The following is a 22451-nucleotide window of genomic DNA, read 5'->3' as shown; positions in this document are numbered from 1 at the left end:
GGGAAGGCCATGATGTGCAAAACCCTCATTAAATTTGTTTTGATAAAAGAATGTTTTATGACTTTACACTTTGCACCAAACAAACTTTGAGACTCTCTCTTTCCTTTTACTCTTTCTTGAAGTGCTTATATTGTTGTTGTTTAGTTGCTAAATCATGTCCAACTCCTTTTGCAACTCCATGGACCCACCAGGCTCCTCTGTCCATGGGATTTCCCAGGCAAGAATACTCGAATGGGTTGCCATTTCCTTCCCCAGAAAAACTCTTAACATAGTTTTCACTATCTGAAAACTGAATTCAAAATCAGTAAGCGTAAAATATTCCTGAAAAATACACCATCTGCCGAAAGAGGCCATGCAAACTCTAATAGCCTTTAAAGAAAGGCCACCTCCAGAATACACTGCAGTGACTGTGTGGCAAGTTCCTTGAAATCCAAAGTCTTCAATTTCCTCAACCATATAAATGATGGTGTTCAAATTAATTTTCTCTGACTTCCCAGTTCTAGCTTCCAATTATATGTTTCCATGATTTTAAAATTCCCATTGGCTTTCATTGCCCCAAATTACATTTCTTTACAGAACTACTTTTATCTCACATGCCAAGGCTAAGAGTTTCAGGACTCCAGTGGTGATTGATATAACTGAACCCAGACTTGTAACTGGAAGGGTGAAGGGGAGAGGGGAGGAAGGGTAGCCAGCGGACAGAAGTAACAAGGAAGGCAGAGGATGAGCCCATGAACTCTCAGCCCCTATTAGCTTCACCCACATGGAGATCAGTGCTGTCCCGCCCCCACACACACACTGTGAGGCAGTTGGTTCCAAGGTCTCCAAGCGCCTTGCACAAGAGATGCATGTGGTTTGTGGGGGTGAGAGCATCTGGGTTCTCACTGGTGTGGGATCTTTTAGGCATCTCTCTGCTCAACAGCAATAAACAATAACAATTATTATTGACACGAAGAGTCACATCACGGCTGAGTAACCAATGTACCAAGATAAGAAGTCAAGTTCTAATTTCAGTCCTGCTATCTTTCCAAAGAACATGCAATCAGGATAATGTTACCATTCAGTACAATAGCCTCTTGCAAAAGCTGGGGCAAGGAGTGTTCTCACTGGGGAGGCCTCCTTTGCTCACAGGAGGTGCAAAAACAGGCAGTAAGAAGAACTACTTCAAGTCCAGGCTCCACTAACAACCAGATAAGCAAACCCTCCAGCGTCTTCGCTAAAATGGGAAGTTGACATAGATGCCTTTGAGAATGGGTGGGATGGGCTAACAGGCTTTGTGCGAGTACGTGCCTAATCAGTTCAGTTCAGTTCAGTTCAGTCGCTCAGTCGTGTCCGACTCCTTGTGACCCCATGAATCACAGCACGCCAGGCCTCCCTGTCCATCACCAACTCCCGGAGTTCACTCAAACTCATGTCCACAGAGTCGGTGATGCCATCCAGCCATCTCATTCTCTGTCGTCCCCTTCTCCTCCCGCCCCCAACCTTTCCTAGCATCAAAGTCTTTTCCAGTGAGTCAACTCGTCGCATGAGGTGGCCAAAGTATTGGAGCTTCAGCTTTAGCATCAGTCCTTCCAATGAACACCCAGGATTGATCTCCTTTAGAATGGACTGGTTGGCTCTCCTTGCAGTCCAAGGGACTCTCAAGAGTCTTCTCCAGCACCACAGTTCAAAAGCATCAATTCTTCGGTGCTCAGCTTTCTTCACAGTCCAACTCTCACATCCATACATGACCACTGGAAAAACCATAGCCTTGACTAGACGGACCTTTGTTGGCAAAGTAATGTCTCTGCTTTTTAATATACTATCAATGTTGGTCATAACTTTCCTTCCAAGGAGCAAGCGTCTTTTAATTTCATGGCTGCAATCAGCATCCGCAGTGATTTTGGAGTCCAAAAAAATAAAGTCTGACACTGTTTCCACTGTTTCCCCATCTATTTCCCTTGAAGTGATGGGACCAGATGCCATGATCTTTGTTTTCTGAATGTTGAGCTTCAAGCCAACCTTTTCACTCTCCTCTTTCACTTTCATCAAGAGGCCTTTGAGTTCCTCTTCACTTTCTGCCATAAGGGTGGTATCATTTGCATATCTGAGGTTATTGATATTTCTCCCGGCAATCTTGATTCCAGCTTGTGCTTCTTCCAGCCCAGCGTTCCTCATGATGTACTCTGCATATAAGTTAAATAAGCAAGGTGACAATATACAGCCTTGACGTACTCCTTTTCCTATTTGGAACCAGTCTGTTGTTCCATGTCCAGTTCTGACTGTTGCTTCCTGACCTGCATACAGGTTTCTCAAGAGGCAGGTCAGGTGGTCTGGTATTCCCATCTCTTTCAGAATTTTGCACAGTTTATTGTGATCGACATAGTCAAAGGCTTTGGCATAGTCAATGAAGCAGAAATACTTTCCCTAAACAGTAAAGGGCGCAACACAGGCAAAGATACGTCAATCAGGAAACAAGCCAAGCCTGCTTCTCAAGCTATTTTAGTGTTTAGAATGTTTTTGATGTTTTTCTGTTGATATTGTCATTTTGCTCATGGATATAGATAATACAGTTGAGACATGAGCTTCCCTGGTGACTCAGCGGTAAAGAATCCAGCTGCAAATGCAGAAGACACAGGTTCGATCCCTGGGCAGGGAAGATTCCCTGGAGAAGGGAATGGCAACCAACTCCAGTATTCTTGCCTGAGAAATCCCACAGACAGAGGAGCCTGGTGAGCTACAGTCCAAGGGGTTACAAAAGAATCAGACACACCTTAGTGACTAAACAACAACACAGCTGAGACTAGTCACATGTTGAATGAGAGAGTAGGGGCCCTTCCAAGACCCCAGGTCCACAGAGACCCCTCTTGAGCCCTTCCTATCGAGTCCCTATTATGAGGAAGCAGCATGTCCCCTCATTAGGGTCACCGCAGTGAGTCACAGCAGCCTTGGTGCTCACCAAGGACAGCCAGTAAAATAGTATTAGGTTTTGTTTTTCATGGGGCTGCTGCTGTTGCTGCTGCTAAGTCACTTCAGTCGTGTCCGACTCTGTGTGACCCCATAGACGGAAGCCCACCAGGCTCCCCCGTCCCTGGGATTCTCCAGGCAAGAAAGAACACTGGAGTGAGTTGCCATTTCCTTCTCCAATGTGTGAAAGTGAAAAGTGAAAGTGAAGTCGCTCAGTCGTGTTCGACCCTTAGCGACCCCACGGACTGCAGCCTACCAGGCTGCTCCATCCATGGGATTTTCTAGGCAAGAGTACTGGAGTGGCTTGCCATTGCCTTCTCCTTTTCATGGGGAGAGGAGCTTTTAACTTTATTTTATATTACAGGAGAATGGTGAATGTCATTTCACATTTTCTGCATTACCCAGACCATATCCAGGTGACGCTGGGCAGGAAGGACACACCTAGCACTTGGGTACAATGGTGAGGTGAAAAGGACCACACCCACAGATGCGTTTCTAACACCTGACATCTGACAGGGTTCTCTGTTAGTGAAAGGAACATGATCAATTCAAATCAGGGGACTTACAATGCCAGGAACTTGCTAATGGGAATCTGCTCATTTCGCTTTCCCTTCCAAGCACACAAGCATTGGATTTTATGGTCTCTAAGACCACACGGTGCCATTTTCCCTAGACACAGATCCAACATGCAAAGATTACTTTGAATCAGGAAAAGCAACAAGCTTATATATCAGAATAGTAAATGGCGTGAGGTAAGGCAATAGACTCATGAAGAGTCATAGACCAATGTATATAAGAGCCGAAACAAGGGTGGCAATCTTGCAGGTCAGAAAGGTTAAGTGACCTGCTCAGGCTCACAGAATAAAATGATAGCAGATTCAGCCTAGAAGCCAGATTGACTGAAACCTGCTGTACGTTCCACCAATTCAGGTATTACCTCCTTAAAATAATTCCCTAAAATAAACATTAAAGGCAGCATAAAAGTGAAAGTCGCTCAGCTGTGTCCCACTCTTTGTGACCCCAGGACTGTAGCCTGCCAGGCGCCTCTGTCCACGGAATTCTCCAGGCAAAAACACTGGAGTGGGTAGCCATTCCCTTCTCCAGGGGATCTTCCCAACCCAGGGATCGAACCCAGGTCTCCCGAATTGCAGGCAGATTCTTTACTGTCAGAGCCACCAGGGAAGCCCAAGAATGCTGGAGTGGGTAGCCTATCCCTTCTCGAAGGGATCTTCCTGACCCAGGAATCAAACTGGTGTCTCCTGTATTGCAGGTGGATTCTTTACCTGCTGAGCTACCAGGGAAGCCCAAAGGCAGCATATATATAAATAATTCTGTACCCCAACACAGTACAAAAGGCATATATAAATTAAAAAATGATACACATTGATCCCATCTACAACTAACAGCAAACCATAATAACTGGATGCACAAGAAACTTCTTGGCTCAACTCCAGACTAGCAAACAAGAGACTCAGAAACTTAGGATGGAAGGATGCAATTAAGCCAGGATGGCTGAAGGCAGGCTGATTCACCAGCAGCCAGCATCCTCCCAAACAAATTACAGTGGTAAGCTTGGCAAGAAAATGGGGAAGCCTGGTAAAGACATGGGATACTCATACATGCCCAAGGGTCAAGAGGGCCCCTGCTCAAAGACAAGGATCCCCCAATTTGAAAAGTCCTACTCCTAGAGTCCCAAGAAACTAAGATATATCTCCACAGATGATACAAACTGGCATCATTCCTAACTTGCACATGAATGTTCAATGCAGTATTATTCACAACAGGCAAAATGTGAAAACAACCGAGGTGTCCATCAGCAAGTGACTGGATAAACAGGATGCCGTCTGATCAACACAGTGGAATATTACTCAGCCATTAAACGGAATGGAGCATGACACTTGCTACAATATGGATGAACCTTGAAAATGTCCTGCTACAGTGACAAGGTCAAAGCCCACTCACATGAAAATACCTACACTAGGCAAATTCACGGATATAAAGAGGAGGTCAGAGGTTACCAGGTGCTGAAGAGCAGGGGAAATGAGTATTTACGGCTTAATGGTTACAGCGTTTCTCGGAGGTGGTGAAAAAGTTTGGGACATAGACTGATGGTCACTGCACAATCTTGTGAATGTAATTACTGTTACTGAATTGTAAACACAAAAATGGTTAAAATGACAAGTTTTATGTTACATTTTTTACCACAATTTTTTTTTAAGATTCAAAAAGAGAATTCATCACTTTCAAACTACTGGTTCAGGTACATGTAGCTTTTCACAATACTGCCATTAAAAGTCACCAAAACTTTAAGCACATTAACTAAGCTTTAATATGTGCCCATTCTCCCTGTCACATCACCATGACCTCGACCATACATCTAGCAGCATTTTTCTCTGACTGTAAGCGGTAAAATGGGATTGTCCAACCTGTAAAACTAAACCTCTTGTAATCATGAAGATAAAACGAGGCACACCTTTGCACATCAAGAGCTTCCACGGGTGCCAGGCGTCACACCTGTAGAGAACATCTCTCACCATGGCTCCACTTCCACCAACCCATCCCAGTCCCAAATTTCACAGCAGAACATGAAGCCAGAAAGGGTGGGATCTGAGCCCAGAGCAGTAAGAGGAGAAAACAACTCAAATTCAAATTATCAAATGCAAATACTAAAGGGCACACTTTTTTTTGAGAGTGATAAACAGTCTTCTGTTGGGTTTGGTTCAGTTCTAGGATGAAAGAAAATATAGCCATGGAAAATGTCTTACATTCCTAGTGTTTACTGTTTCACATTTCCATTTAGTTGAATACTGGTTGCTTTTTATTATTGAAACTTTATATTATTCTTTTTTTCTACTGCTTTATTAATACACTTTTTAATTTTTACAGAGCATGTTTTATGCATTTATCCGACACAGCAGACCCAGACTGTCCAGGAATTCCTTTTCTAGTCACAGGCCTATTTTCTAATTTTTGTAAAGCCTCAGTCCCCCATCTGTAAAACAGGTTATAATGTGGGCTGGCCAAAAGTTCCTTTGGGTTTTTCTGCAACACCTTACAGAAAAGATGGACGAACTTATTTGGCCAACCCAAACAGTATGCTACTTGTGACGCTACGGGAGGCTGAGGGCACTGAGAAAATTTATGAAGACCTGTGTCAAAACCACAGGACTGGGGTCTGCTCATCAATTTTTGTGCCTGGTCCTCATGACAGCGTAACAACGTGCTAGACCCATTTAACCGATAAAGAGACTGAGGCACACAGGGGCTACGTGAATCGCCCAAAGCTGTCCAACAGGGGCAGGTCTGGAACTCTAACGTGGCCTCACAGAGCCTGGGGGCCTGGCGCCTCCTGGCCTCAGTGCTACACTTGGCCTGTAGCCTTGTCACCCATCGTTGACCTGGCAGCCTCTCGTGCACTGCATTGGTGTTTACTGTCCCCATCACCTCCAGAAGTCACAGATTCTCACCGCCTCACAAAGTCACAGAGATGAGTCTGATTCCCGAAGCCTGTGCTTACTCACAGGGCGCCTTGCCTCCCTCCCAAGACCAAATGGGGCGGCAAGCCACATACTTCAGGGTCTGTCATGAAGTTCCTGGAAGATAAGCATCACTCCAACTGAGAAAGATGACCGAACAAGGTATCAAAAGTGAGCAAGTTCAAACTGGGCAACAGTCAAAGAATATGCATAACCCACATGAAGAAAATTCATCAGCTCAGTTCAGTCGCTCAATCATGTCCGACTCTTTGCGACCCCGTGGGCTGCAGCACACCAAGCTTTCCTGTCCATCACCAACTCCCAGAATTCACTCAAACTCATGTCCATTGAGTCGGTGATGCCATCCAACTATCCCATCCTCTATCGTCCCCTTCTCCTCCCACCTTCAATCTTTCCCAGCATCAGGGTCTTTTCAAACGAGTCAGTTCTTCGCATCAGGTGGCCAAAGTACTGGCGGTTCAGCATCAGCATCAGTCCTTCCAATGAATATTCAGGAGTGATTTCCTTTAGGATTCACAGTGTCCTTTTGCAGAACCAAGGTCCCCAGCCAGAGGCAAGTTCCAGGTCCAGGTTGAGATAATTAACCACTGGGTGGGTATTTTATACTAAGCTATTTGCAGTGTTGGTTCCCAGTCAAAAGAAATACATGATGAACAGAATCTTGCTGGCGCTCAACCAGCTCACACTCTCCCAGACTTCCCGCTAAAGCACAGCAGCTGACTCACAGGATGACACACAGCTCTTGGTGTAGGTACCAAGAGTTACGCGTGCCTCATGGTCGGAATGCAGGAGGTTTCTCTCCAAGCGGGCTGACCAACGCTTCAGCAGACCACCTGAAACCATGAAGCTCAGCCTTCCACTCCCAGCCACCTGGCTACTGAGAAAAGGAACTTCTCAGCATCAGATTACGACGATGCCCAACCTGCCAAGCTTCGAGATCTTTGCAGAAGGCTGGCGATGACCAAGATAAGCCATCTCAGCTTCAAGGCGTTCACACACCTTGCTCAAGCTCGGGTTTATGACTCAGACTCCTCCCTCCTCCCAAAGCCCTCTGCCCTGGGAGCCTTTGTTCTTCTTTGCTGGCCACAGATGAACTCAGCCCATTGGAGAACAGCCGTAATCCCTTCCCTGCTGAACTTTCCATCGGTAAAAATTAGTCAGGTTGACTGGGTGTGAGGTCAGCTGTTTCCTGAAGGAACACCCACCAGAGAGTTCCCTTTCCCACTCCAAAAAAAAATCAAATATAGCTCTTAACCAGCCTCATAGATGCTACTGGCACATACATGGAGCCTCCTGACTCAGTCGACTTCAATAACCACAAACAATACTCTTGGCTTTTGGCATTAGCATGGGGTTTTTGTTTTCATGGGAACATGGTGCCAGCTCATGCTATTTGCTCTGGTGGGAACGTGCATTCATTCTGAGTATACATGGACCCTAGATTTGAGCCCTTTATTCAAGGTATCTTCTCTGGGAGGTCCTTTCCCCTTCCTCATCTTCTTTCCCACTTTCCTGCTTTATTTCTTCCTCCTTTATACACACAGAATATGTTAACACAGATGCACTACATCAACAAGAAAAAGACCAACAACCAAACAGAAAAATGATAAGTGATTTAAACAGGTCGTTCACAAAAGAGGATGATATTCCAAATGGCCAAGAAACCCATGAGCAGGTGTTTAGCCTTCATCAGGAAAATATAAATTAAATCCAGAAAATCCCCTTATTACCAGAACAGCTAGAATGAAAATGAATGATAATGGCAGGAGTCCCCGAGAACATGAAACAAGAACTCTTTTACATTCTCAGGGAGAGTGGAACTGGCTCAACTTGCTTCTCTATTAAAGATGAAAAATCAGCAATTCCACTCCCAGAGATAAACCCAAGAAACGCATCCACATGTGCACTCAGGAAACTGTCCCCAAACATTCTCTGCAGCATTATTCACAGTAGCCAAATGTTAGAATGACCCATTTTTCACCAGCACTAGAATGGTTAGATCAGTTATAGTCTGCTTATACAATGAAACTGTGAAATAGTGAAAATGGACAAATTAGACCTACACACAAGAGAGATGAATCTCATTGTTTAAAAAGTGAGGAAATGAAACCATACCTAAAATAGTAAATAAAGAATGGGGGCTCAGACAGTAAAGAACTGCCTGCAATGTGGGAGACCTGGGTTGGATCCCTGAGTTGGGAAGATCCCCAGGAGGAGGGAAAGGCTACCCACTCCAGTATTCTCACCTGGAGTATTCCATGGGCAGAGGAGCCTGGCAGGCTACAGTCTTTGGCAGGTCTCAGAGAGTCAGACACAACTGAGTGACTTTCACTTTAACTTGAGCTTCCCTGGTGGCTCAGCTGGTAAAGAATCCACCTGCAAAGAGGGAAACCTAGGTTCCATCCCTGGATTAGGAAGACCCCCTGGAGATAGGAACGGCTACCCACTCCAGTATTCTGGCCTGGAGAATTCCATGGACTGCATAGTCTCTGAGGTCACGACTGAGCCACTAACCCTTTCACTTTCTGCTCATATAAGATTCAAAACTAAACCACAGTGCTCAAAGAGACATAACTGAGTAATAAAACTGAAGAAAAGCAAAACCATGATTCCACACAAGTCCAGCCCAGTTGTTTTCTTCAGGAGGTGGGAGGAGGTTGTGACTGCGCATAGAGGGGCAGGTCTTCTGGGGGCGCTGACACCATCCCATTTCTCAAGCTGGTGATGACCACACCCTCCTCAGAGTGTACACTCCAGCGTGCTATTCCAGACACACAGCCTGCTTCACAATTTAGAAAGAGCTTAGAAACCCCCTCCACCAGAAAATCCACATGAAAACTATCTTGGAGAAAAATATCTTTCATCAAATATTAACTCCCTTCCCAAAGGAGAAAGCCTCTTATTTTTAGGCTACAGATATAAAATCCTATATAAACAGCGGTGCTTCATAAAAAAAGATCTCTGAAAGAAAGTTCAGTGACTAAGACAATTAAGGACACATAAGATAACATTCTTATTCTAAAGGGAATACTTAGTGCGTGAAGCCATTCTTCTCCAACCATTTAAAATACTAGTAGGTCATATGGACATAGATTCCAGTAACTCTTTTCCTTAAGGACTATTGTCATAAGTGTGACTGATTAGAAAAAGAGCCTGATGCTGCGAAAGATGGAAGGCAGAAGAAGAAGGGAGTGGTAGAGAATGAGACGGTTAGAAAGCATCAACAACTCAGTAGACAAGAATCTGAGCAAACTCCGTGAGATAGTGGAGGACAGAGAAGTCTGGCGTGCTGCAGTCCATGGCGTCGAAAAGAGCCAGACACAACTTAGGGGCTGAATGATAACAACAGATAAGATCTTCCCAACCCAAGGATCGAACCCAGGTCTCCCACATCGCAGGCAGATTCTTTACCATCTGAGACACTAGGCAAGCCCAAGATATAGATAGATAGATAGATATGATGTACGTATTTATTATTAGGCACACATATACGTACATGCTTATGTATTATAGTTCAGTCAGTAAAGACTGCCTGCAGTGCAGGAGACCTGGGTTCAATCCCCACGTTGGGAAGATCACCTGGAGAAGGAAATGGTGACCCACTGCAGTATCCTTGCCTGGAAAATCTCATGGACAGAGGAGCCTGGTGGGGTGCAGTCCATGGGTTCACACAACTGAGCAACTAACACTTACTTACTTATATATTATATACAGCCAGCATAAGAATATGCCACTCAATATGCCAGCAAACTGGAAAACTCAGCAGTGGCCACGGGACTGGAAAAGGTCAGTTTTCATTCCAATTCTTTTATTGAAGAATTGGTGCTTTTGAACTGCGGTGTTGGAGAAACTCTTGAGAGTCCCTTGGATAGCAAGGACATCCAACCAGTCCATCCTAAAGGAAATCAGTCCTGAATATTCATTGGAAGGACTGATGTTGAAGCTGAAACTCCAATTCTCCACCTGATGTAAAGAGCTGACTCATTTGGAAAGACCCTGATGCTGGGAAAGATTGACGGCGGGAGGAGAAGGGAATGACAGATGAGATGGCTGGATGGCATCACCAACTCGACAGGCATGAGTTTGAGTAAACTCCAGGAGTTGGTGATGGACAGGGAGGCCTGGCGTGCTGCAGTCCATGGGGTCGCAGAGTCGGACACAACTGAGCAACTGAACTGAAGCTTGAGAATACACCTCTTGCGAGGACTTTAAAATGAAAGAAGCATGTAACAGTGGGCTCAGCACACTGACTCTCTTCCCTGCTTCTTCTAGGGAGTCACTGGAGATATGGACCTAATGCTTACAACTTGGAAGCACCAGAAAGAAAGTACAAAAGATGCAGTGGTCAGCCCCCCACTGATTCCAGCAACTCAAGCCATTCGCCCAATAGGGTTTGCCCTTGTCCTCATGATGAATCATGGAACCATTACCCTTGAATGTGCTATAATTTTTAATTTTAAAGAAATGCCCAAATGACCATTCATCTCTTAGAGCACTCTTTCTTACCCACACCATGAAGCAGTTAATTTCTTTATGTTCTGATGAGTGAAGTTAAGTCATTCAGTCGTGTCCAACTCTTTGCGACCCCATGGAAGCCACCTATAAACAGGAACATCAAGCTCTGTGACGTCATTTTGCTGAGGAGTAGTTGCAGAGACCACTCCTTTCCTCCTATATTTGTTACTATTTTTCTCTACATGCTTCACCCTTTCTTCTTCCTCCATCCCCAGACACAAAGGGTGGGATAATCATTAAACCCCAAGCCCCTGAACACAGTCATTGGCCCAGAGGTGGGTTTACCATCTATATTAGCCAATCAGAGAACTTCCTTGGGAATAATTTTTTCAAACTGAGGAAGTCAGTCCAGAGCTGCTGGCAGCCAAGTCTCTGCTGTGTTCAAGCTAGTCAGAGAAAAATCTAATTCAACTCAGGGAAAACTGGGGATGAAAGACAGAGACTCCTGATGTGCCGACGCCCCTGGGTCTAACTGTCCCCCAAACCCAGCTTCACCCTGCTGCTTACAGGGTCCAGTGTATCCACTCTGACCTTCTTTAAATCAGCTTGGGTTAGTCACTCAGTCATGTCCAACTCGTGATCTCATGGACAGTAGCCCAACCAGGCTCCTCTGTCCATGGAATTCTCCAGGCAAGAATACTGGAGTGGGTTGCCATTTCCTTCTCCAGGGAATCTTCCCCACCCAGGAATTGAACCTGGGTCTCCCACATTGTAGGCAGACTCTATACCAAGTGAGCCACCAGGGAATCAACTTGAGTTTCTAAACCTTGCAACACAAAATTCTAACTAATATTGCTGGGATCTCATTTTTCTTTTTTAAATGGTTTTATTGTTTATGTTGCTACTTTACCAATGGAAGATGAAGAAATCTGCCCCATGATCCACAGCACACCTTCACACCACATATTTGTGAAAACATCATTTGTGAGTCCTTAAGCTTACTCTCTTTTTTTAAACTTTTATTTTATATTGGAATAGAGTCGATTAACAATGTTGTGATTCATGGGGTCTCAAAGAGTCGGACACGACTGAGCAACTGAACTGAACTGAACAATGTATTAGTTTCAGGTATATAGCAAAGTGACTCTGTTATACATATACATTTATCCATTCTTTTTAAAATTCTTTTCCCATTTACATAATACTGAGCAGAGTTTTCTGTGCTATACAGTAGGTCCTTGTTGGGTAGGAGTGTGTGTGTGTGTGTGTGTGCTAGCGCGCGCACGCTAAGTCGCTTCAATATATGGACTATAGCCCGCCAAGCTCCTCTGTCCATGGGATTCTTCAGGCAAGGATACGGCTGTGGGTTGCCATGCCCTCCTCCGGATCTTCCCAACCCAGGGATCGAACCTGAGTCTCTGATGTCTCCTGTATTGGCAGGCAGGTATTTTACTACTAGTGTCAACTGGGAAGCCCCCTGTTGGTTATCCATTTTAACTATAGCAGTGTGTGGCCATGTCCATCCCAAACTCCCTAACTATCCCTTCTCCCCACCCTTTCCCCTGGTAACTAAGTTCCTTCTCTAAGTCTGTGAGTCTGTTTCTGCTTTGTAAACGTTTGCTATATGCAGAATCTAACTTTCTCTTTTTACTTCTTTTAAAACTGCACCTTAGGTGTGTTCTCCCTTTTTTATTTATTTCTTATTTAATCCTGATTTTTTTTCTTTTCCCAATGTTGAATGACACGTGGTGAATATCTTGGATTTTTCTCTGTTCCGTGAGAAGGGTGATCTCCCCCAAATTAAGACCTGAAAAGGTAGCAGCGGCTGTAGATGCTTTTGCAACATCCAGATTACGATATTAGAGCTCTTCCCAAAGAAACCTCTGTAGCTCTGAGGAAACTCCACACTTGGGGCAACCAAAGGAAGTGCCTTTGCAACCACACAACATGCAATGGAACCACAGAAAGGAAAAAAAAAAAAAAAGCCACGTCCGGTATATTTTCTGAAGCATTTCGCTTAAAAGGAGATCAAGAAAGAAACAGGAGGAAAAACACAGAGCAAAACAGCTCCTTGACAACAGAGGAGAATGTTCAGGGCTGCAGGGGTCATTTGCGTGGACTTCATACATCTCTCCATTATCCTGATAATAAAGGACATAATTTCAGCATCTTCCAAGAGGGCAAAAATGCATTCCTCCTTACCCCAGCCAACAGCTTTCTGAAGTGATTCCACGGTGGGCTCACAGGACACCCTCACCCCCTCCCCTGCCCTCACCCTGCTTCCTAGGGATGGATTAAAGGCCCCAGCACTGCACAGTTCTACGTTTCTCTGAACTACAAAAAATTAAAAGGATCCCAGGTGGAGTAAGCTTGTTTGGCAAAGAACCACATAAAAATGAAATCGCTTCTAGAGAGCTCTCTCAGAGCTTAATGAACGGGACTCCATTTCTCAATCGAAAATTCTGATCAAATGGGAAGCCCTTCAGAGGTTCCTGCTGAAAAGCCACTCTGCGGGCCTTGCAACCAGCAGCTGGAGTGGAGTACTGGGGAGCAAAGGAACCTATGTTTGGTGGTGGAATAGTGGAACTGAGAGAATACTGGGATACGAGCCACAGATGGAGAGGAAAGCTGATGCGAGCTGGGCTTCGCACGGTAAAGAGTCCGCCTGCGATGCCGCCGACCCGGGTTCAGTCCCTGGGTCGCGAAGATCCCCTGGAGAAGGGAATGGCTACCCATGAGTACTCTTGCCTGGACAACCCCACGGACAGAGGCTTGGCAGGCTACAGTCCATGGGGTCGCAGAGAGTTAGACACGCCTGAGCGACTAACACTTTCCAATTCAACACCATCTATGCTCTATAAACATATCTTGGAGCAGCTAATGCGATGGTGGCCAAAAACCGCCATGGATGGATGGATGGATGGATGGATGGTTGGACAGACCAAGAGGATGGTGACAATTACAACTAAGTGAGTGTATACTGATGGAGGGGAGAAGGAGGACAGGCAGACCACATCAAAATCGCTGAGCAGCGGCCTGGACCAGAGTGGACAGACTTTTTCTATGAAGAGCAGACAGTATGTCAGGCTCTACAGATATTATAGGCCTACTTCAGTTCAGTTCAGTTCAGTCGCTCAGTCGTGTCCGACTCTTTGAGACCCCATGGACGGCAGCACGCCAGGCCTCCCTGTCCATCACCAACTCCCGCAGTTCACCCAAACTCATGTCCATTGAGTCGGTGATGCCATCCAGCCATCTCATCCTCTGTCCTCCCCTTCTCCTCCTGCCTTCAATCTTTCCCAGCATCAGGGTCTTTTCAAATCAGTCAGCTCTTCGCATCAGATGGCCAAATTATTGGAGTTTCAGCTTCAACATCAGTCCTTCTAGTGAACATTCAGGACTGACGTCCTTTAGGGGGGTCTTACCTGGATCTCCCAAAATTCCTATGTTCTAACACTGGGCTTCCCAAGTGGCACTAGTGGTAAAGAATTCACCTGCCAATGCAAGAGACTCATGCAATACAGGCTTAATCCCCGCATTGGGAAGATCCCCTGGAGGAGGACATAGCAACCCACTCCAGTATTTTTGCCTGAAGAATCCCATGGACAGAGGAGCTTGGCAGGTTACAGTCCACGGGGTCGCAAAGAGTCAGACACGACTGAGCAACCAAGCACACAACCTCAGAATACGACAGAATACGACAATATTTGGAGACAGGATCTCTAATGAAGTAATTAAGTTAAAATTAGCTCAAACCAGGAATTCCCTGGCAGTCCAGTGGTTAAAACTCCGTGCTTCCCCTGAAGGGGGTATGGGTTCAATCCCTGGTCAGGGAAGTAAGATCCCACATACCTGGCTTCACGCCAAAAAAAAGATTACGGTGGGCCCTAATCCAATAGGACTGGCGTCCTTATAAGAAGAGGAAATTAGGACGTAAGCCATCACAAAGGGCAAAGCACGTGAGGACACAGGGAAAAGACATTCATCTACAAGCCAAGCAGGGAGGCCTCAGAAAGAATCAACTCTGCAACGTCTTGACCTCGGACCGCTTACCTCCAGGACTTAAACAAGAAAGAAGGAAAGAAGAGGAGGGAAAAAGGAAGGGTCAGTGGACGGAAAGAGGACCCCACGGTGTAACTCAAGCTGGTTCAGCCCACCCACCCCGCCGATAAAGAGACTCGGCAGAATCGGGGGTTATAAGCACTGCGGACAGCAAAGGAGGCACGGAGTTGAAAGATCATGACATCCCTTTCCTACTTCCAGGTTGGTCAGTTAAGTGCCAGATTCAAAATCAAGTCACAGGAAGACTTAGTTTCCTAGTCAGCAGAATGGAACTAGATGTACCAGGCAGACAGATTTAAATAGCAGAATACATTTTTTAAAAAATTCACTAGCTACTCATTTTAAATGGTTTTGTATTCTTTTTCTTTGTGGAGAAATCTCCATAGCAACAAAACCTGAATACCTCGCTATTCAACCCAAGCTTACCCGCCCAGTGAATTTGGCAAGAATGGTTTCTTCTTACTAAAGGCACAAAACAATTAAGGGTAGCTAGAAAATCTGACAGACCTCACACATCCTTCTTGGAGCCAGGAACAGACAACCAGGAGACATCCTCTCATTTCTCAACCAAGGTGGCAACGTTCCGATTCCTCATGGTGCAGCAACAAAATCGTTTATCACATTGCTCCGAAAGACCAGTTCACAGTTCACGTTATTTACACATCTGTCCTTGAGCTGGCATTTTCTGCATCCCTGTGGGCCACTATAATATTTTACTTTAAGTGACATCTTATTTGGAATCATATAATCAATATAACTTTATCGGTCATTGTCTTTTCTGAACTGCTTCATGGACCACAAATGAAGGGGGACAGGGAGGCCTGGCGTGCTGTGATTCATGGGGTCGCGGAGAGTCGGACACGACTGAGCGACTGAACTGAACTGAACTGAACTGAAGGAACAAGATCGGATGCCAAGTTCCAAGTAATCAATGTGCTAAACCCCCCAAAGAGGCCACCTGTAAATTACCACAGCAAGTTCATCTCAGTTTGGACACTTCATGCAAAGATTCATATTAAAAGAATTAACTCTGAAACACTTTTTTTCTGATTCACACTTATTCATACGTATTACATTCAAGGAACTTGTACCAACCTGATGGTCAGTTGGCAAAAGAAATCCACCAATTATTTTAACTTCATGAAAGATTTTCAGGGAAAACATGTAAGACATATTAATAACTCCCTACTTGGTATCTTAGGCTCCATTCTTAAAAGACCTTTAATATTTCAAAATAATTGGTTTTAAGCTTTCCAAATAACCTTTCCTAAAAATCCAAGTGAATCGCTTCAGCAGTTTATTACTGTTTGTAGCTCAACAGATTACTCACTTGAGCTGAGCCATACACATACCATTTTTGATTAGTGTGTCACAGTGTGCCTTGATTTCAAATCCAAAATATTCTAATCCAAAGTGATTCTGTAGGCTTCCTATTTGCTGCCAGGAGCTTGAAAAGTTAAAAATAGCAACCACGTTTTCACATCTCAAGGCAGCACAGAGCATTTCAGGAAAGCACACAGGCTTCAAATAGGTCCACAAAGAGATCCCAAATGCCAGCTATCGGTTGATAAGACCTTAGATCTGATTATCCTCCCCTACACTCATAAAGGAAAAAGGATGCTGGGCGGACACTGAATAGCATTCTATTGCTAGGAGGAAAACCTTATAAAGCAGGAACTTGCAGTTTAAACTCTTCAGTAGCAGGAGAAAAATAAGGCAAAACTGCTAAAGATACAAGTATATAGACTCTTCAATACTATAAAACTAAAGATGCTGGCTTTGCACGCAAAGTTTGAACAAATCCATAAAGATTCAGCCAGCAAAATCCAGAAAATGGGAAAGCAGACAGGTCAAAGACTTAAGTCACGTTTTTTAAAGTTTATTACTAGAGTCTAGCTGCTTTACAATGTTGTATCAGTTTCTAATGTACAGCAAAGTGATTCAGTTACGCACATGTGCCCTCTTTTTTGGACTACCTTCCCATTTAGGTCCCTCAGAGACTTAAGTTACTTTAATCCATAACGTGAAAGGGACAAAAAGAAAGCAAGACAGAATAAGGGGGAACTTATTGATCACATGACACGTAAGACATTATCCATCAGTGGCAACACAGGCATGCAATTTGGATCCTGATGTAAAAAAGATAAGACATTCACAAACTATGAGCCAGGAGGATAAACTTGAAAACTGACTAGATATTGGATAGTGTTAATGAGTTACAGTCAGGATGGCTTTTCATATTATCTTTTTTGCAAAATATACTGATATATTTACAGAGGAGATGAGACGGTGTCTTGGATCTGCATCAGAATAATCCAAGATCCGCGTGTGTGTGTGGTGACTGTAGAGGAAAGCAGCTTGGCCATAAATTGCCAATCCCTGAAGCTAGGCAAAACAGTTTGTATGTGGCCCAATATACTATTCTCTTGTTAATGCTTGAACTTGTCAATAAAAACTTTTTAAAAATAGTATGTACAAGAAATACTGTGGTCTGAAGGCCCAGAAAATGCCTCTGGGTGGCCTGAGGGTGTGTGTGGCCTAAAGACATATTTTGTTTGGATTGTAGGACTGTTTTTCAAAAAAGTGTTTTTTTTTTTTCTTTTCCTTTTTGATCCAACATTTAAAAATCAGAAGACTTCAGGATTTCCAACTTCTCTGAAAACACAAGAACGATCTGGCAACCCGGGACCACAGCAGCAAGGCCTGGAGTGTGGCCCATGCCACCCCCGTCTCCCTGGCACTCACGGACCAATAAGAGCCTGCCCTGGTCTGCGATCAACTGAGACCAATCCGATGCACAGCGCTCTTCAGAGCCTTGACACAGCACCAACCTGAGGGCCAGGGCCTCCAGAATTTACATGTTCCACTGATCAGCCCAAACCACTCGAGTTCTGTTTTCTGACCAGTAATCAAAAGGCCCTGACAATAACTTCAAGACAAGCGCCTGGAGAGTTTCCGTTTAGATTGCACAAAGCCGTGATTGGAAACATATGGACAGTCAGGACGCTGAGAAGAAAACTCTGGAGTTCTTAGTTGAGTGGGTTTGGGGGCCGCCCCCCCAGCCAATTCTGCCGGCCTGCCCTATCGCTGAGGACACAGGCCTGGCTGCCGTCTTGCTCCCCAGGCCCCCAGGAAGGAGTTCCTTACCTCCCCCCTCATTTTACAGCTGAGGGTGCAGCCAACGAAGGGTGAGTCACTCACCCAACTCTTTTCCAAAGGATCATCAGAGGTAAAGGACGGGGGACAAAAAGGTCCTCGGGAGACACACTCCAGAGTTCCTGGACGACTATTTGTTCCTGCTGTTTTGAGACCCTTGGAAATATTTTCCCAGTGTGGTATATAGAATGGATAAACAACAGGTCTTACGATATCACACTATATTCAATGTCCTGTCATAACCTTATGGAGAGAGAACATGAAAAAGAATGTATTCAGGTGTATAACTGGATCCCTTTGCGGTACAGGCAGAAATTAACACCACACTGGACATTAGCTATACTTCAATAAAAACAACAAATACTAAAGAAGAATACAAAAACAAAAATATATTTCCACGGTGACAATGGAATAAGTACAATGTTTCCTTGGGGCGGGGGCAGGGGGAGGGGAGAAAAAAAGAAAAGACCGTGAACCTTGAATAGAACCAAAGTTTGAACCACCTGGGTTCTGGCTTGCCTGTTTAACCAACCTATGTGGCATGATTGTTAACAAGATCTCCGAGCAACTGACAGACATTCCTCACTTGTATAGGCAGCTGTCTTCTCATCTGGCAAGAAAGCAAATAAGGTAAGTTCTTCCAACTCTTCAGGTTCTCTGAAGACCCAGATCCCAGATTCTCTGTAACACAGGCTCTCAGATTCATTCACCCCTTGGGCCCAGATCACCACGCTGAGTCAAAGGCAGCTCCCAAGGCTCAGACAGTGACTGTCATATTTTCAGATCCAGCCGTCTGTGACCTTGGGTTCTTCCCAAAGTAAGCTTCCCAGTTAACAACAGACTATTCTCAAAATTTGACTAATTCAACTGCAGACATCAAAAGCAAAAAAATCAAAACAACCTGGGGCGATCTGTACATGAGCTATGACTGTGGTGGACAAGGAACTCTCCCAGCTGTCCAGGGAGGAGATCTCGTCATCCTTTCGTAATTCCTCGTAGGTACTGGCTCACTTTGTTCACCTTCTCATAACTTTCAACATACCTAAAGGGAGCAACTCTCTGTTCCCCACTGAAAATGTAGGAAACATCATCTGGTGTTGCCATCTGAGGTCAAAAGGCACCACGGCAATCACTGGCTGGGGTTCCTGAGCATCTGAGCATGCAGACTTGAGGAAATCCTTCAGCACTCATGGTCAGTGGTTCTAGGACATTAGTCTGATAAATGCACAGGTTACAGCTCATCCTTTGCTCACCACCCCTGTAAGAGGAAAAAAGGTCTGAACTCAACCCAGTGTGAAACATGGAAGTTTGGGGGATTTAACGGGTCATGCAGAGTTGTGGAAGAACGTCCATAGCAATTGGTCTGGCAAGAAGAGGCAAAAGTCTAAACTGGGACAGAAGCCACAGAGATGAAGGGAAGGGCTGAAGGGAAGAAGGAAGGGCAGGAGAAGGGCTTGAGAAACTAGGTAGCTAGAGACACTACAAACCAAGCCAACAGAGAGAACCAACCTTTATTTTATTCATACAATAACTATTCCCTGAGCACCGAATTTGTGACAGGTACTGTGCAAAGCACTGAAGCTTCCACAGGGAGCAGAATAGAATAAGCAGGGAATGTAGAAAGAGAAGCAGGAGGGTGTCTGGGTTGTTTTTCTTGAAAGGGAAAAGTAAAGATGAGAATTGCCAGCTCATTTGGAGAGATGTTACATTTGAGGCGAACTCTAACAGGCTGAAGTCACTTGGGCTAATTCAAGGAAATGATTGACTTTAGACATTCACTACATAAATATGTTTACTATTAGTCTCCGACCTTCCAAAGTAATAGCCCCAGGACTTTCCTGATGCTCCCATAGTTAAAACTTTGCCTCCCAATGCAGGAGGTGTGGGTTTGACTCCTGGTTGAGGAGCTGAGATCCCACACGCCTCAAGGCCAAAAAAAAAAAAAAGATCAAAACATAAAACAGAAGCAAGATTGCAACAAATTCGATAAAGACTTTAAAAATGGTCCGGGGGGGCAGGGCGGGGGGAAATCTTTAAAAATAAGTAAAAACCCCTTCTCTGGTGCTACAAACCTCTCTGGTTATTGCCCAACCCCTGCCCGTGAAAGCCACGGTCGCAGAACTAACAGGTCCCTCCGGATGGTCTTTCTCTCCTCACTCTTGCTTATTCCCAGCCAAGGTCACCACACACTCCCCCAGTGGTCCCTCTGAAGGGTCTTCACCTTCCCCAACAGCTGCAGCGCACCTGAGACCATCAGAAAAGCCTCTTTACATCAATTCCGCAGCAATTACAGAAAATTCGGTGTGAACTTCAGGCCCAGTCGGATCAGCACTGCGAAGAATACCATCCCTTCCTCCCCAAATTACACAGCGTCCCATGAGCAGGGCTGGCTCCCCGAAACCATGCGCTGGGTGCTGATAAGAAGATGGGAAACGAACACTGGGGAGACAACCAAAACTGTCCACTATAGTGTCTATGCTTTCCCTCCAAAGCTGGGACCATTTCCTCTCCAACTACAGTTAAGTATACAGAATATTCTCCATGCACACATCGAGATGCCCACTGGAACCCTCTCTTTTTGCCACGCTGATAGCATCTGGGGAACTTTCAGGACCTCTCATGTACACTCCATTGCATACTGAGACAGCCTCTCAGTTGACCCAAAGTCAGAGGAGAAGGAAGAGGTGGACAAGAACAGAGGTGGGGAAAGGATGCTGTGTGTCCTGAGACTCCCAAGGTCATCCTGATACAGGATCTGTCCATCCCAGCATTACCCTGCCTCTGGTAAGAAGCCCATCCTGTCAAAGCCCTGCTGCCCAGGAAGGAAAACACCAAGTTCCCAGCAAGAAGACGTTCCCAAAGTAACGGAGGACAATAGCTGATTCCTACAGTGTATTTATTCAACCTTAAGACCAAAGCCACAATGAAACAACTGATCGTTTTGGAAAATACTCATAAAAGAAAAACAACTACTCATGATTCTTCTTGTCATTAAGCTATTTTAAATATATTTTTGCCCCCCTTCCAAAAGACTGAAACTGTTTCAAACCATTAAAAATTTCATTTGGCCTAGGTTTAAGTGGCAAGGGAACAAGAAGAAATTTAGCAAGAAATGACAGAGAAAGGGTGAAATTTCAGGTCTTTAGAAAATCACGGTTTATACTTTAAAACCAGCATAATAAATGTTTTAGTTTTCAACCTTGAACCAGAACTCTATGTTCAACTCTATGTTCAACCAGAACACAAGCAAAGAAATGTGCCCGCTTTTGAACCATTAATTTGGGCTCTTTGTTATTTATTATTTATACTCTTTACTATTAATAACATCTTCATAAACATCCACTTTGGGGTTGAATTTAACCAGCATTTCAGATAAATAAAATATCAAAAAAGCTCAATATTTAATAGAAAAGGTGACTTCAAATTACCACCAACATATTAAAAGTCACTAAAATAGCATAATCACCTGTATCCAGGTAGTTGAGGTGATTGTGTGAAAAATGGATAACATTTGTGTGTGTATGTACATATCAATATATTACATGTGTGTATCCCCGCATAATAAAGAGAAAGAATACAAAAAATATCACACTATAAGCATGACTGATATGGGTGGGAATAGACAATTATTTCCCCTTCTTCACATTTTTCTGCTTTTTCAAACTTTCTACCATAATCACTCATAAATATATAAAAGAAAAAATAACTGTCACACACATGAAGATATATATTTTTATAACATACATTTATGTCCATAGATCAAAAAATCCAGGCACTAAAAATATCCCAAGTTGCACAAACCCTCTGGCTCCAAATTAACCCACACACTTAGAAAAAAGAAAAGAAAAACTCAACTTCATTTCTAAAGTAAATCTGTTCACTGAGATAAAGAAAGGATAGCCCTTTTGTATCAATATTGGTATCATATCCTTCAAGCGCCTTTCAGTTTCACAGCTGAATGTTAATTATCTATCTCATAAACCAGAATGCCACATCCCACCCTTTGCTTTTTTTAGCTCTCTTGTTCTATGTTTCCTTAACTGTGCTTCTCCCGTAGAGCTGATACACACAGCACACTCACACGCGCCTGCAGATACACACCCGTGAGCACGCCCGCTCCCGCACCAATCCTCATATACGAGTCTGAGTCTCTGCTCAAGGCGATCACCGAGAGAAGGCTTCTCCCCGAAGCACAGCGCTCCCTTGGAACACCAGGTTTCCTTTCCTGCAGCCCGTGATGTGCAGGGGACAGCAAGCCTCCAGCAGCACCCTCTCTGTTCCACTTTTTCACCGGAAAGTCTGTACAGTGCTGAAAGCAAATTCCTGATTACGCAC

At 44.5% G+C, this 22451-nt stretch overlaps 1 protein-coding gene across 2 annotated transcripts in view; it reads right to left on the bottom strand.

The window, feature by feature from the left end:
- Window positions 1-22451, bottom strand: part of TIAM1 (TIAM Rac1 associated GEF 1) — a 314669-nt gene that overhangs the window by 249394 nt on the left and 42824 nt on the right. Inside the window, exon 1 of one of the 2 annotated variants that reach the window (XM_055421410.2) lies at window positions 10950-11020. The exons of the other annotated variant lie outside the window; for it this stretch is intronic. The gene's annotated coding sequence lies outside the window, so the exon portion shown is untranslated. Of the gene's footprint in view, window positions 1-10949; window positions 11021-22451 lie in introns of those variants that run through there. 2 annotated transcript variants of the gene reach the window in all.

This window comes from Moschus berezovskii, chromosome 1 (assembly GCF_049115385.1).
Source record: "Moschus berezovskii isolate FMDL1 chromosome 1, NW_MosBer_1.0, whole genome shotgun sequence".
NCBI classification, from domain to species: domain Eukaryota; kingdom Metazoa; phylum Chordata; class Mammalia; order Artiodactyla; family Moschidae; genus Moschus; species Moschus berezovskii.
Note: the sequence above shows the minus strand (reverse complement) of the source record. Positions and strands in the feature narration are given on the sequence as shown.